The sequence below is a fragment of the Oryctolagus cuniculus genome, chromosome 4 (assembly GCF_964237555.1).
Source record: "Oryctolagus cuniculus chromosome 4, mOryCun1.1, whole genome shotgun sequence".
Lineage (NCBI taxonomy): Eukaryota > Metazoa > Chordata > Mammalia > Lagomorpha > Leporidae > Oryctolagus > Oryctolagus cuniculus.
Window position 1 is genome coordinate 71387557 of NC_091435.1, and position 16390 is coordinate 71403946.

Sequence of the window (16390 nt, forward strand, 5' to 3'; positions counted from 1 at the left end):
GCATTTCTGAATGCAGAATTCTAATTTTATCTAAGCAAGATACTTCAAAAATAAAAAGACAGCAATCTGAAGTTTAATAAATTTTTTAAAGATTTATTTTATTTTTTTCAGAGCCAGATTTATAAAGCGAATGAGATGGAAACAGATCTTCCATCTGCTATTTTACTCCCAAATGGCTGCAATGGCTGGAACTGGGGTGGTCCAAAGCCAGGAGCCAGGAGCTTCTTCTGGGTCTACCATGCAGATGGCAGGTACCTAAGCACTTGGGCCATCTTCTACTTTCCCAAGCCATTAGCAGGGTGCTAGATAGAAGTGGAGCATCGGGGACTTGAACCAGCACCCATATGGGATGCTGGTGCCACCAGCAAGTGGCTTTACCTGCTACGCCACAGCGCCAGCCCCAATCTAACTTTTTTTGTTTTTGTTTTGAGAAAATGTTTTATTCTCTTTTTGAAACTTCTTATTGTCAATACATATGAGATCTACTCTTAAATCTACTAAGTGACCTTATTTGACCCTAATAACTCTGATCCAGGCCAAAAATTCCAAGAAAATGTCACTGTGCTATGACATCTTATGATGAGGTTGTGATGCTCATTGGGTGAAAGGTTTCCTAGGAGAGAGAGGGTGATAGGAGAGCTGAGGTGAACTACTAGGTTTTAGAGGCTAGAGCTACTGAATGTTGACGCTGCTTCTTCACAATCTCTTATGGCAGTCACACCCTGTCTGAAAAACTAGACACTGTCCATTTGATCATCTTAGCAGCTTCTGTTTAAACAAGGAGGAAAATGAGATGAGCCTCAGCTCATAGAGCAACATACACACCCCATTACTGGTACAAGTCCATAAATATGTGTGATCCTTTCTACTGCTTCTAACTTGACAAGTGTGATCCACAAATTTCCAAAGAATTCTGCTCTGCTAAATATTCAAGAGGGTGTCTGACAGAGTGAGGGAAGGGAAATTAAGCAGTGACAAAAAAAGATCTGGGCAAGAGAAATAAAACATACAGTTACTGGAATTTACAAAACAGGGAGGAACTTTATACATATCAATGATTTCACTGGATCTTATTGGGAAAAACAAATCTAATGTATCAATTATAATGTTTCACCACGATTCCCATCAAGCTATACTATTTCAGGAAAGGGAATAATCAGCTTATTATTCCTTTAATTAATGTTATTTAAAGATTTCTTAGATAAGTTATTTGGAAACTGTATTCTTATTTCCTAATGAGAGGAAAACCCCACCCCTTTTTTCATGGTGTGATGATTCTAGTCCAAACGCAATTGAGTTTCTGGAAATGGCAAGTGAGACACTTGTTGCCATGGTGATTGTTAATAGTTCTGACTCAGATATAGTGTTTCTATAGCAACTGCGTTGAAGCCCTTGGGGGGTGGTGCGGTCTTTTTTTTTTTTTTTTAATCAGCAGAGAGGATAGGAAGAACCATTTTAGTAGCTTCTTGCTGCACTGCGGTGACGAAGCTTTCAAGGCTATTTCATCCAGATGAAAGATGGTCCTGTTCCTGCACTGATGAAGCAGATATGTTTCACTGCCATATAAATATAGTCCCATATATCATAGCAGCAAGCACATTATCTGCCTGTTAATGAATTCTAATTTTCTGACTGTGATGGTTTCTAATAACACAGGTAGTCTCAAGTGAATAACATGGAGAATCCTTAATGCCACTGGCAATACAAGAAAACCAAAGGTCAGAGACTGAATGGGCCAGAATCATTGCGATATAGACTGTTTCAGCTTCAACATACCCTTGTAAGGATGGGCACATGGATCGCAAGGCATTTGGAAGATCTGTTTTGGATAGTATGAGTTTGGTCCTCTAGATTACATGACTGCTTACTATCATGCATATACCCAGTTCTTACAGTAGTAATTGGTGTGCAGGAGGCTCTTTATAAATATTGTGAGGGAGTAAATGATCCAGCTTCATTGCAGTGGATGGCAGTGTTTATTTTTTACTGAGACTACACATTTAATTTTCTATCGTTGCAAGGCCATTGCTACATTCTGTTATACTTAAAAACGAGTGTGTTTTGCGGGTCTGATGAATAGGTGCAATTCTCTTGTCAAGGCCTATTTCCATTTTCTAGTGTGAACCATCCAGGATCTGACCTTCCTAGAAACCTCCAGCTTTCTCTTAGGGGTGTGGAACAGCTGGAATAGAATTTAAATACAGTCCCTCTGTAGAGCCCCTTCTTCAGTAAGTTGATTAGAGCAAGTCTCTGAGATTGTCCTCACTACCGAAATGGAAGATGATAGTGATGGGCTAGCACCGTGGGCTGATGTCTGACAACAGCTTCTTGCACAGTGTACTTTCAACGGCCCCTTCCTTGCTTTTGTTTCTTCCCATAGACTTTTCCCCCCATTTTTATTTCAATAGTTTAAATCCTTGAGGGGTACAGCATCACACAGATTCTGTGTCCACTGGCCTTTGCTGGAAGGTTGCTCCAAAATTTGGCATGAACCATGCAACTGTTCCCATGAGCACTAGTTACCTTTCCCCAGGTTACTTTGATTTTGTTGAGTTTGACCCCAGGAGTCGCTGTGTTGTGCTTTGCTTTATACACATAAGCACCCTTCTTGCCCAAGTAGAATTCAGTCTCATCCTGAGAATAAACACCTTCAATTTTAAGAAGCTCCATGTTCTCCCGTTGGTTCTGGAGACCTCACTTATTCCCAGCAATAATGGCCTTGCACCAGTCTTTCAGACATAGTTGCCTTCTAGAAGTCCTGTTCCCATCAGGCCTCCAAGATGGCGGAAAGAGGGTGGCCATAGACTCTTGAGCTAAGATGTTTCCTCCCATCCATGAGAAACTTCTTTTGAAGATGATAACAGTGCCTTGTTCTTTGCACATTTCAGAGTGCAGGTAGTAGGAACCCAGCAAAACCAAGTTAAATAGAAGTAAATTGTTTATTCCTATGGTAATTACCTTTTGGTTGGGTTCCTTCTTCCCAACTCTGAAGGTAGCACCTAGTTAATATGAGAAAAGTGTAGGTGCTAAAGGTGAGGGTTGGTATTAATTGGAGCATTGGGTAAGAAGAAAAGGAGGAGAGAGGGAAGCTTCTGAGTAACCAGAATCCTTGAAATCCTTCCATAGAAGCAACTGCTTGTTCTGCCCATATAGAGAACCATGCTAGGATCTGTGCATATAGTAAATATTTGTGGAATGAGTGATGCTTTTTTTTCTGGAATCCATAAGCTTTGTACACAGATTGATTTCAGAGAGTTGTCTAGTTTTCTGGCTTCATAGTGTTCCCTGCACAGCTGGAAATTGTAACAGAATGTTGGTTATATGCTAATGAACCAATCTACCCCTCATTAGGCCAGTATTGAAGACAGCTATTCCCTTAACTAAAAATCCTTTTTCAACCAGCTTACCAGGATGACTCTTCATGATATCTCTTGTTATTGGGCTGTGCTTTAAATATTTGAAAATGTCTAGAACCTCTTCCCTTCCTGCTATTTCATAGCTTCTTTTCTCTGTCTAATCAGTGTGCAAAATTTTCAGGGATTTGCTATTTCTTTCTTAGCTGAGAACTTTTAGACACCTATGGAAAGTTGACTTGAAATGTGTTTATTTAATGAGCTTCATTTTAATTGGTGCTTCTCAAATAAAAAATTGTCATGTTTTCCTACCAAAATACCTATGAAGGTGAAAAACAGGTGAAAATTCACAGTGATACTGACAACAATGGCTGACAATTAACTTGTTGCTGGATCCTGAAGGGTTTCCAGTTACAAGGTTTTTGGAAGGAGATTAAAAGACATAATTAATCGTTTATTGTATCTTCAACTGAATGACTTCAGGAAGATCCTCCCTCTGGCCCCCATGGTCTGTCCGGTGGTTCACAAAAGCCTGGTCTGTTTCACATAAAGCATTGCCAGCTGCCCTTTCACTGCCTGTCGGCTGCTCTCTGTGGGAGCCATCTTGCTTTCTGATTCCCTTCATCTTTTCTTGGTTTCCAATAAAGATCACTTCTTTTTTGACAAAAATCTTTTATGTTATGACTTTTAACCATTATTTTTTAAAACACCATATCAACTACCTTTAAGTATACATTCATTAGCGTTAAGCACATTTACAAAGGGGTCAGCATTGTGGTACAGCCAGTTAAGATGCCGCCTGCTACACTGGCATCCCATATGAGTTCTACTTTGAGTCCCAGCTGCTGAACTTCCCATCCTGCTCCCTGCTAATTCACCTTGGAGACAGTGGGAGATGGCTCAAATGCTTGAGTCCCTGACACCTGTGTAGGAGGCCCAGGTGGAGTTCCAGGCTTCTGGCTTTGGCCTTGGCCAGATCTAGCTGTTGTGGCCCTTTGGAGAATGAATCAGATGGTGGAAGATCTCTCTGTCTCTTTCCCTCTCTCTAACTCTGTCTTTCAAATAAACAAATATATACATTTATTTTACATTGTTCTTATGTAATTTACATTAAATAATTTATATTACTTTATGTTCACATTGTTACAAGTCCCCCTCTTTCTATATTCAGTTAGAAACATGTAATATCAGAGAGAAGGGGAAAGAAATGAAGGAGTGTTGTGGGAGGAGAATGAGGCATTGTGTTATGGTAAATGCAGTCTCTCTAAGTAAAATACTTATAGTTGAGAAAACAGGAAGAGAGAGTGCTAGTTTTGGTATATATGAACCCTATTCAGAGTACCAGAATATCAGCAAGCGGGCTGTTTTAGCCCGGTGGAAGTTCACAGAAATCCAGGTAAAACAGGTTTAGACATTAATCCAAAGCAGCTGTGCAAGCATATCTGAGCTGGTGGTTCGGTCTGTGCTTTACTGGACTAGCACAGGGAGCCAATGTGGTAACTATGAAGAATTAAACAAAATATAATTGTCATGAAGATTCAAAAGAAAAGACTCAGAAGATTCAAAAGAAAAGATTCCAAAGTTCCTTATAAATGGTTTTACAAGATGAAGAGAATTTTAGACAATTTTCTAAGTGAATATATAAATACCTCTAGGAAATAGAAGCAAAAAATCCAAGCACCTTGTGGAATGGCTTGGTTGTGGATGGATAACACCATGTTTCCAGAACTGTGTTCAGCCCTATGGGGTTGTAAAATCACCTGAACCCAAGAAGCTATTGAATATTCACACATAAAAAATTGTGTAGAAAACAAGACAGTATGCCACTGCCCGTTAATTAAGGGCCCATGTTAAATGATAGAGCTTGTACTCTGGATGGTCAGGAGGAGGTGAAGTCACCGTCAACTGGAATTCTCAGAGCTGGAAAGGTTTGTGTCAGTAAGAGGGAAATGGGAATGGAATTCCAGAAAGAGTCCGTGATATGGGTTGAAGCCTTTGTTTGTTTTGAGCGTATGGCATTCTCCCCAAACTGCCCTCAGATAATCTTATGCTCACAGTCAGTGTGAGACTCTAAATGTCAATGAAACGCATTTCCGCTCATCACTTTCTGTGTACCTGGACTGCTTCTGGTCCTTCTTGGTTGGACTTGGTTCACCTATCTCCTGCTCAGGACTCCTCTCAGGCAAGGTTGTAAAACATCTAATGTCTCGATCGTATTTTTAATTTTTCTAACTTCAGTCTGATCAGGCCATTTTCAGGCAAGCTCCTTCCACAATAACTTTGTGTGATAGTCAAGGTTGATGATAATCATCCCATTTCACAGGAAAGAACGCAAAAGCATAAAAGGAGTTCCCTAGATCTTTCAGATCGTTCATTCTGTAAAGCAAGAATGACTCAGTTCCAGGGGTTTTGATTCCCAGTCTCCCACTCTTCTTGAGAACACCAGTTGGCAAGCCTCAATAATAAGAGAACAGTAAGGTGGTGGAAATGGGCAAGCAATGATATTTTAGTGAATTATTTTATTAAGATGTTAGTAGGTATGTGATTGTGTGAAGACACCAAAAGAAGACATAACTACCCCAATTTCTTATTTAGCTCTGGATAAAGAATGTCGGCATTGTATTATCCTGTTTGGGGAAGAAAGATGAAGGCGTATAATCCATAGGCCTGGTGAGAAAGAGAGTCATTCTGGATGTATACCAGTATTTATTTTCTACAAAGGCAAAAACATGAAACATAATATATAGTATTTAAATTTAGTAAATGAATACAATTAAGTAGAAGAGACACAAAGACCAAAGAAAGGAGAAAAATAGGATAGTAATTCAGGGAAAAGCATTATAACAGTAGAGTATATATTGGAACAGAGGATGCCACATATCCATATGATATAAATTTGCAAACTGACAGTCACATAATTCACTTTCAGGGCAGGATAGTGTACCTATTATTGCTACCTTCCACAATGCTAATGACCATGATCTATGCAAGCAGTAGTAGCCATATGTTATTAATTGTATAGGAAAGATTTGGGGATGATTGGTGCCATGGTTGGTGGCATGAAGTTATAATATAACAATATAGTATCTCAGGATACTTAATCTTGTCTAACAATGTGATGTGACATTTGCTAATTTATCATGCATTTGCATGAGAGAGTTCTTTGTATTCATGCTTTCTTGATATATACAATTTTGATGGTTGAATATATTTTCAATTTGAAATTTTCCTCTCCTATATTTAATATTTCTTAGATATTATTTATTTGAAAGAGTTACATAGAGACCTAGAGAGAGGGGGAGAGAGAGAGAGAGAGATGTTTTCCACCTACTAGTTCACTCCCCAAATGGCTGCAATAGCTGGAGCTGAGCCTATTTGAAGTTAGGAGCTTCTTCTGGGACTCCCACATGGATATAGGAGCCCAAGCGCTTGGGCCATCTTCCACTGCTTTTTCAGGCACATTAGCAGGGAGCTGGATCAGAAGTGCAGCAGCCAATAATTGAACCAGTGCCCATATAGGATGCTGATGCTGCAGGCCAAGACTTTAATCACCTGTGCTACAGTGCCAGCTGCTGTATGTAATGTTTCTTACCTTAGGAATCATTATATATTTGTAGGATATGTACTTTTATAGCCATTTGATTTTTTGTTTATGTGCAGTTTTGATTAAAAAAATTGCATTGGCCACTTCTCCCTGTTTGAAAAGTGTATTAGAAGGGTTCATTGGTAGATGTATAAAGTACCATGGGTGAAAACAAGCATTATGACTCTATTCATTACTGATGCTGATTCAGTGCTGAAATTCATCAATTTTTGGAGAGAATAGTTAAAAAAACCACATGCATTTTAATTTCACTTTGTTTTACCTAGAGAATTAGCATTCAAGCTGTAGGAGCTCACATTATTGACAGCATTTTAGACTTTGCGAGAACCAGGCTGTCAGATGAGTCTGACTTTTCACGCTTATCTCGTATTCCACCTTGCATGACCTGCTGCCAGAAATACAGTTCTGAACCCTAGAAGCGTTTGGTAACCCTCACATTATTTTAATGTGTTGGGTATACATAATAAGATGTCTAATTTCCCTCCCTTTCCACTGAACTAATACTAATTAGCAGTCACTGTCTAGCTTTTGGTTCTCCGTCTGCCCTGCAACTCCTAATTCTCTCCAATTTCTAGACCCGTAGCAGAGATAGCCATCATATCTGACAAATGGATAGGGTACCTTCTTGAATACATCTGCAATTACCTCAGAATTGTATTAATTTTTCAGGGCTGCCATAATAAAGTACTACTAAAACAACAGGAATTTATTGTCACGTAGTTCTAGAGGCCACAGGTTCGAGACCAACCTTGTCAGTAGGGTTGTTCAGTTCTGAACTGTGAGGAACAATCTGTATTCTGTTCTCTCCTACCTTCTGGTAGTGTGGAGCCAATCCCTGGTGTTCCCTGGCTTGTAGAAGCATTACTGTGATCGTTGCATTCATTATTATGTGACATTCTCCTTGTGTATATGTCTATTTATATGTGTCATATTAGATTGGAGCCCATTTTACCTCATTTTAACTTGATGGCTTCAGTGAAGATCCTATCTTCAAATAAGACCACTTTGTGAGATACTGAGGTTTGGGACTTCAACATTTTGGGGGCTGCAATTCAACCCATCACAAGAATATAGACTTTCTACATCAGAAGCACAAGAAGACAAATATACTTAAAGATTCACTGTAGAGTCAATTCTTTACTGATTTGACATCATCATTTATCTTTCTTTAGTACTCCGCCTTTATCATTTCTTATCTAGGACTTTTTTTTTTAGAAATCTATTCTCTTTTGATCCTAACTGTATCCTTCGAAGTTTTTACTCTTACGGCTGTTTCCCTTACTTATCTCTACTTTCTTTTCATTGTCAATACCTACCTCTGCTCCTTTAATTCTAAAGAAAGGTTACCATCTCTCTGAACCAATGATTACCAAGCATAGATAAAAGCATCCTAGTGTGTCCAAGTGTTGTGATGTACATTCAGATCATTGTAATAGGTAACATAACTAATCCTGCCAAGGATTTGCTTTTTAAAAATATATATATATATATTCAAGCATAACCTAGTCATAGTTACTTCACTTGTTCTGGTTTGTTTTTGTGAAAAAAGAAGAGAGAATTGCAGTCAATAATAATTGCAGTTCGAATTTGTGTGTAATGGGCAGACATAATCATAGAAATAATCTGTTTTTTATTACTGCTTACTATCTTCGAACAAACAGAGATAATAAGAAACAAGCTGGGGCCGGTGCCATGGCTCACGTGGTTAATCCTCTGCTTGCGGTGCCGGCATCCCATATGGGTGCTGGGTTCTAGTCCTGGTTGCTCCTCTTCCAGTCCAGCTCTCTGCTGTGGCCTGGGAAGGCAGTGGAGGATGGCCCAAGTGCTTGGGCCCTGCACCTACATGGGAGACCATGAGGAAGCACCTGGCTCCTGGCTTCAGAGCTGTGCAGCGCTGGCCATAGCGGCCATTTGGGGGGTAAACCAATGGAAGGAAGACCTTTCTCTCTGTCTATCTCTCACTGTCTGTAACTCTACCTATCAAATAAATAAATAAAAAAGAAACAAACTTATCTTATGAAACTCTAAATGAAGATGGAATTACCTGTGCCCATAGGAGTGTGTCACACATGTAACTCTCCTCCATTACATGAGTTGAAGCAGAAAGAAAGTATGAGAACAGTTCATTCATGCTCACAGGATTTTGGGATATTGGTGTCTCTCTTGGGAGGGGGGTGTACAAAATCATTGTTTTTCAGTGTGAGTTTCACTCAGGTCATTTATACATAAACCCATATAAAGATAACTTTGTTATATATGACAAAATTTAAGTTTTCTTATCAAATATAAAATATTAACAATCAATGTCTCACACAAATGGTATCAACAGTGGGCACAGGGTTTTGAGATTTGAGAGTTAGCCATGATGTGGACACTCAAAATTTATTGTCACTTTGTATTCTTTTCTTTTATCTGAGAATTATGGTGCTCCCACTGTATCACTAGATGCAGAATATAAGTTTTAAAGAATATTTTAAAAGAAAAATCTTGAATTTAATACTGATATAAAATACATGAAAATTATTTGTACCCAACTCATTAATTATTAAGGAAACAAAGAAGATGCTACGACTAATTTCCAAGATGATTCAAGTAACAGACACACATACAAACACAAGCACAAGCAAAACTAGCCAGTATCCACAGGACAATAGTTCACCAAAGAAAAATAATTTGCTTTTCTCTAGACAAGAATTATTTGTATTATTGTAAGTATTCATTTGCAAGAGAACTCAGACACAGTTCAGTCTTCTCTGAATGAAATAACTGGAAGGAGATGTGTGAAAGGATAGCCTGTAGTCTACTTTTGTCCACTTCAAAATTATTAAATGTTTTCTGACATGAATGTTGGGATCCTTTGTTTCAAGCAAAATGTTCTATGTAATTTCAGTCCATAACAACTGTGAGAAGCAGAGTTGCTTTGGTTAAAATGAATATAGAGGCAAGTGGTTAAGCTACCTCCTTCCTCTTTTTTCTTGGGTTACTCACTGAGAGTCCAACCCAGAGCTTTTGGGATCTCTCTAAATCACTGTTTGGAAACTACTAGGTGATTTCTGTCACTATTGCTTGGCCTTACATTCAATCCCTTAAATTTCTGTTAGTAGTTCCCATTCCTATACATTGCTTCCCTACCTCTACCTACTTCCCACTGAATGCACACACACACACACATCTACATCTACACATGAGTGTTTTGCTATATAAAACAAAGGTAACCATTAAGTATTCCTATATATCCTTAAACATTTGTAATTCTAAAACTGTTTGATTACAGAATTTTCTACCTTTGAATTTCATTAAATAATTGTAAGTTACTTGAAAAAAATCTTCCCACTCAACTAGATTTGCATCCAAAGAGACTGAGAGACAGTAGTCTTGAAAGTATCATATATCAGTTGGGTTTTAGTGTGATACCATCATTAGCATTAATGTATTCAGTTTACTTTTTTAGTTTTGAAAAACAAGACCATATTTTTAAAATGCCTCTGGGGACATGTACCAAAATATCTGTATAAACTCTGGAATCATGTTTCCCTGTTCTTTATTTCTATTTCCAGTTATTTGATTGTGCAAGTCTTTTGTCATTTGAAGACTATGAAGTGTTTCCTTTGCAAATAGGGTGTTGTTTCCTCATGAACTATTGTGGCCTAAAATCCTTTCCCTTCTCTTATGTTGTAGACTTTATGATATTCTTGCCTCAGTGCTGGTATTGAGCAGAAAATGTGTAAAATCCTTGCTGGTATTGAGCAGAAAATGTGTAGAATGCTTGTCTTAGTTGCAATGATGAATTCAGTGCATAGAACTCAAGCTCCTTGCTGGTGATTTTCATGTGTGACTCAATGTCTCAGTGTCCCAACTCTTTAGAATGAAAATCAGATTCTTACTTTCTTTCCTGATTCTTGGTATTTGTTCTTGCAACTCTATCCCCCATTGCCTTGACCAAGGGTAACTGTCTCTTCAGCAGATGGCCTAGACCTGCCCCTTGCCTGCCAGAACCCAATAGCCTTTCCATTTCCTTTTCTTGCCTAATATAAGAACATATCTGTGTCTTCTACTCCTATGTCATTTTAGTCCATTTTCTCTGTTCTAGTATATCATTTTAATGTCCAAATTCTGACCTGACCATCATTGGAAATCTTAAAAATGCCTAGTTACTGAAGTGAACTTCAACACTGCTTGGCAAAATCCCACAGGTTACTTTTCTTGTCCTGAAACCATCATCCGCTTCCTTCTCTCCCAGGCCCCTCACAGTGCTGTGGAGCTATTTCCATAAGAGTCAAAGTTCTTTCTCTTCTTTTTTCCAATAGATTTATTTACTTGAAAGAGTTACAAAGAAAGATGGGGAGTGGGGGGAGGGAGGGGAAGGGAGGGGGAGGGAGAGAGACACTGACTGACTTCCATGTGCTGGTTCACTCCCCAGATAGCTGCAAACAGCCTGGGCTGGGCCAGGCTGAAATCAGAAGCCAGCAGCCAGCTTCATCTGGAGCTCCCATGTAGGTGGCAGAGGCCCAAACACCTGGGCCATCTTGTCATGATTTTCCTAGGCCATAAGCGAGGAGCTGGATTACAAGTGGAGCAGCTGGGACACAAACTGCTACCCATATGGGATGCTGGTGCTGCAGGCAGTGGCTTTACTCACTATGCCAAAACACCAGCCCCCAACATTTATTTCTTAAGCAGCATTGAGTGAAGTATCGTTCAGTCTGACTAGTTCCAATATTTGGGAAGTCCTCAGTTTTTTTTCTCCTTCCTAAGTCCTTTGTTTTAACTAAGGCAAATTGAAGAGACAAATTGATGATGAACTTTGGCTGAGTGAAGACTGCCTACTAGCTATTGCGATAAACATTTGAAGATCCTTAGTTATTCTGCACAATTCCCCTATTACCACCATTTTATAGGTGAGGAAAGGCAAAGTAAATTGCAACAGTCATCCAGCTAAGAACTTTTGAGGCTTGGTTTCCAATTTAAGCTTTTTGATTCGAGATCTCATTAAACCATACACCCTCTTAGGATACCACATTCACATTACAATCCAGCACAGATGGCCTTTGACTCAGATTATTTCAATTTATGATGGTAAACTTTATGATCATGCAAAACTGATGTGTGCTGTAGTGCAAATTTTGAATTTTGATCTTTTACTGGGCCAGCAGATATGCAGTTCTCTGTTACTCAGTGCTGGACAGCAACAGCAGGTGCCCTCCCAGTCAGCCACATAATCATGAAGGGAAGCTATGCACTCCATAGAGTGTGCTGTGAGATTAACTAGGATGTGCAGTTACTTGGATTAAGTGCACTTTTTTTTTTTTTTGACAGGCAGAGTGGACAGTGAGAGAGAGAGACAGAGAGAAAGGTCTTTCTTTGCCATTGGTTCACCCTCCAATGGCCGCTGTGGCCAGCGCACCGCACTGATCCGATGGCAGGAGCCAGGTACTTATCCTGGTCTCCCATGGGGTGCAGGGCCCAAGGACTTGGGCCATCCTCTACTGCACTCCCTGGCCACAGCAGAGAGGTGGCCTGGAAGAGGGGCAACCAGGACAGAATCCGACACCCTGACGGGGACTAGAACCCGGTGTGGCAGCGCCACAAGGCGGTGGATTAGCCTAGTGAGGCGCCGGTGGATTAAGTGCACTTTTGATTTATGCACATTTTCAACTTACTATGGGGTTATTTGGATACAACCCTTTAATAAGTTCAAGAGCATCTGTACTGAGTGGCAACCTTGAATTATTTGCTTTTTAAAACATTTGTAATGTTAGTGGTAGACATATTTGAAAGTATAGACCTATTGCTAACCAGACAGAAACCTGAGAAAAAGAAGCATCAGAAAGTAATGGTGAAGGCACACACAAATAAATTCGGAGGCCCAGGTTGAGCACAAGCTCTAGGGTTAGAAGCTCTCAGGGCTTCTGTTTTCTCATTTGCAAAATTGGACTGCTTACTAGGTATGTCTAAGATTTCTTCCAGAAATATAGATGCTTGCTTCCTGAGGGGTCTAAATAATCCTTCCAGTATGATCATCTCTGTAACTCAATGAGAGCTATGGCAGCACTCTTCATAGGTTAGGCTTGTGTGGTGAGGTTAATTACACAGGTCAGTCTAGCTCACTTGTGGTTCTTGTCCTCTCTTGTTCTGTGTCAGGCAACTGCTGAGTGAGACAACCAGCCAACTGGAGGATAGCAGCATCATTTGCTAAAACAGTTATGACTAAAGTGGCAGGTCAAATTACCAACTGGAAAGTCAAATGCATCCTACCTTTGAGTCAGGTTCTCAACATGGAAAAGCTATTCCAACCCAAAACGCTCTGGCTTGGGCTCCTGTGGGAAAAGAGTGTGATGAAGAGAAGTATTCATAGAAGCTGCAGTATTTTAAATAAAAGCATAAGACTACATACAAGATTGACATCTGAAAAATGTGCTGTAAAGATTCCTTGGAATACAACTTAAAGGAAGGAGGCTTGGTCAGATATTGTTGAGTGACAAGAGCAACAGACAGACCATCTTGAATGATGACAACACAACTGCTAATTTGTCTGCTTAGTTCTCTTTCCTTGTGGAACCAGCTCATGTATAACATCTGGTGTTTCTTATAGGGCCATCTCTGCTACCACAGGGCAAGAAAATAACTCAAGGTGGTCAAGCAGAGTATTGCATTATTGGCACCAAGAGGTTGATTGACTAGAAGTGGATATAATCTAAGTAGGATTTGTTCATGTCCTTTAGGGGGAATTACTATTATTGCATGAAGAGGGAATGGATTTTATTCTAAGTTTATAGACTGTGAATATTCTTGCAAGATGTGGGTAACTGGTGAACACCACCATTTAGACTAGTTGAACATGGAGGAAAAAGGGCAAAACAGAACAATATATGGCTAAGGACATTGTAAAGCACTCAGACCCAGATGTTCCTGAACTCAGAGAACACTAAGACTTTTCAAGTACATGGTTCCTCAAAATGTTTCTGGAAAATACAATTAAAAGATAGATTTGGGGCAGGTTGTTGGTCTAGTCGTGAAGATGCTGAGTAAGACACCTAGGTTCTATCCTAGACTGTTGGGTGAACTCCCTGCTACAGCTTCTGACTCCAACTTTCTTCCAATGCAGACCTGTGAAGCAGCAAGTATTCATTCAAGTGGCTAGGTCCCTGGCACCCACATGAAAGACCCCAACTGAGTTCCCAGCTCCAAGCATTGGCCTGGCTCAATCCTCGGTGCTGTGGGCATTTGGGAAGTAAACCAATAGATGTGTTCTCTGTCTTTGCTTCCCTCATTCTGTCTCTGTATGTGCCTGTGAAAAAAGTTTACTTTGGTGCAAAAAATTGAAATCCATGCTTTTTAAAATATTCATTTTCTGTTGACTTTTGGAAGATGTCCTGTACATGTGACAATAAATACCTTTCCTTTTTTTAGAATAGATCTATTGAGATTTAACTTACATACAGGAAACTTCACCCCATTGAGGTGACTAGTCTCATGAATTTTCATCAGTGCTAAAAGTTGTGTAACCACTGCCACAATCAAAATATTTCTCACATCAGAAAGTTCCCTCATGCTCCTGTTATCAATCTACTTCTTTCACTCCAAACTCCAGAAAACAAATCTAATTTTGTCTTATAGTTTTATCTTTCCTCTGAATGTCTTTTAAATGGAATGATAAAATATGTAGGTTTTTGAGATCACGGAGCTTAATGTTTTTGAGATCCCATCCATGATGTTAATAAGTATCAGCATTCTGTTCCTTTTAATTGTGAAATGGTATTTCATGGTTTGGAAGTATTACAGTCCATTTATCCATGCACCAATGCATGGTCATTTGGACTGTTTCCAGATTTTGATGATTATGAAGAAAGTCATAAATGCACATGGGTTTTGGTATGTACATATTGTGTACATAGCTAAAAGTAGGATTGTGGAATTCTATGGTAAATCTAAGTTTTATTTGTATTCATTTTTAAGTTTTATTTTATGTATGTACATTTAAAAAATTTCATGTTTTACATATACAGATTTAGGAACATAGTGATACTTCCAACCTACCCTCCCTCCACCCATACTCTCTTATTCCTCCTCCCTCTACTATTCCCATTCTTAATTTTCACAAAGATCTATTTTCATTTAACTTTATATCTGTAAAGTTAACCTTGCACTAATTAAAGTCCAACAGATAGTATGCAGAAAAAAATAATATTCCACAACAGTAGAGACAAGGGCTGTAAGCAATTATAAAATCTCAAAATGTCAATTTCACTCCAATATATTACATTGCAGATGCTTGATTAGTTATCAGAGAACAAGGAAAACATATGGTGCCTGTATTTTTTGGGACTTTCCTATTTTACTAAGTATAACAGTTTCCAATTGTATCCTTTTGTTGCAAAAAACAGGATTTCATTTTTGTTTTACCACTGAGCAGTATTCTATAGTGTATATATGACATAATTACTTTATCCAGTCATCAGTTGATGGAGATCTGGGTTGAATCCGTACTTAGCTGTAGTGAATTGAGCTGCAAAGAACATGGCTGTATGGATAATCCTATCATATGGTGATTTCATTTTGTTTAGTAAATTCCCAGGAGTGGGATTGCTGGTAGATTTATTGTCAGATTTCTGAGGTATTTCTACTGTCCTCCAAAATAGCCACACCAGTTTGCTCTCCCAACAGTGGGTGAGAGTACCTTTTCTCCCACATCCTTGCCAGCATTTATTGTTTCTTGGTTTCTGTATGAGAACCATTCTAACTGGGGTGTGGTGAACCTCACTGAGGTTTTGAATTTCCCTGAAGGTTAGTGATCCTGAGCATTTTTTTCATGTGTCTGCAGGCCATTTTTATTTCCTGTTTCAAAAAAATGTCTGTTAAGGTCTTTTGCCCATTTCTTAACTGGATTGTTTTGTTGTTGTTGAGTTTCTTGAGCTCTTTATAGACTCAAGTTATCAATCCTTTATCAGTTTCATAGTTTGCAAATACTTTCTTCCATTGTGCCAGTTGCCTCTTCACTTTTCCTCCCTGCCTCCCTGTCTCCCGGTCTCCCTTCCTCTTTTCCTCCCTTCTTCTTTCCTTCTTTCTTTCAGGAGATTTATTTATTTATTTGAAAGGCAGAGTTACAGAGAGGCAGTGGCAGAAAGAGAGAGAAAATGGTCTTCCATCCTCTGCTTCACTCCCCAAATGGCCACAATGACAGGAGCTGTGCTGATCTGAAGCCAGGAGCTTCTTCCAGGTCTCCCACATGGGTGAAGGGGCCCAAGAACTAGTGCCATCTTCTGCTTTCCCAGGCCATAGCAGAGAGCTTGATCGGAAGTGGAGCAGCCAGGACTCGAACTGGTGCCAATATGGGATGCCAGCACTGCAGGAGGCAGCTTTACTTGCTACATCACGGTGACAGCCCCTCTTCACTTTTCTGTTTCTTTTGCAGTGCAGAAGCTTTTCAGCTTGA

At 39.4% G+C, this 16390-nt stretch overlaps 1 pseudogene; it reads right to left on the reverse strand.

Annotated features, from left to right (window-relative positions):
* Positions 1-2409: 2409 nt before the first annotated feature.
* Positions 2410-2861, reverse strand: LOC100340934 (large ribosomal subunit protein eL33-like; annotated as a pseudogene).
* Between the last annotated feature and the right edge of the window lie 13529 nt (positions 2862-16390).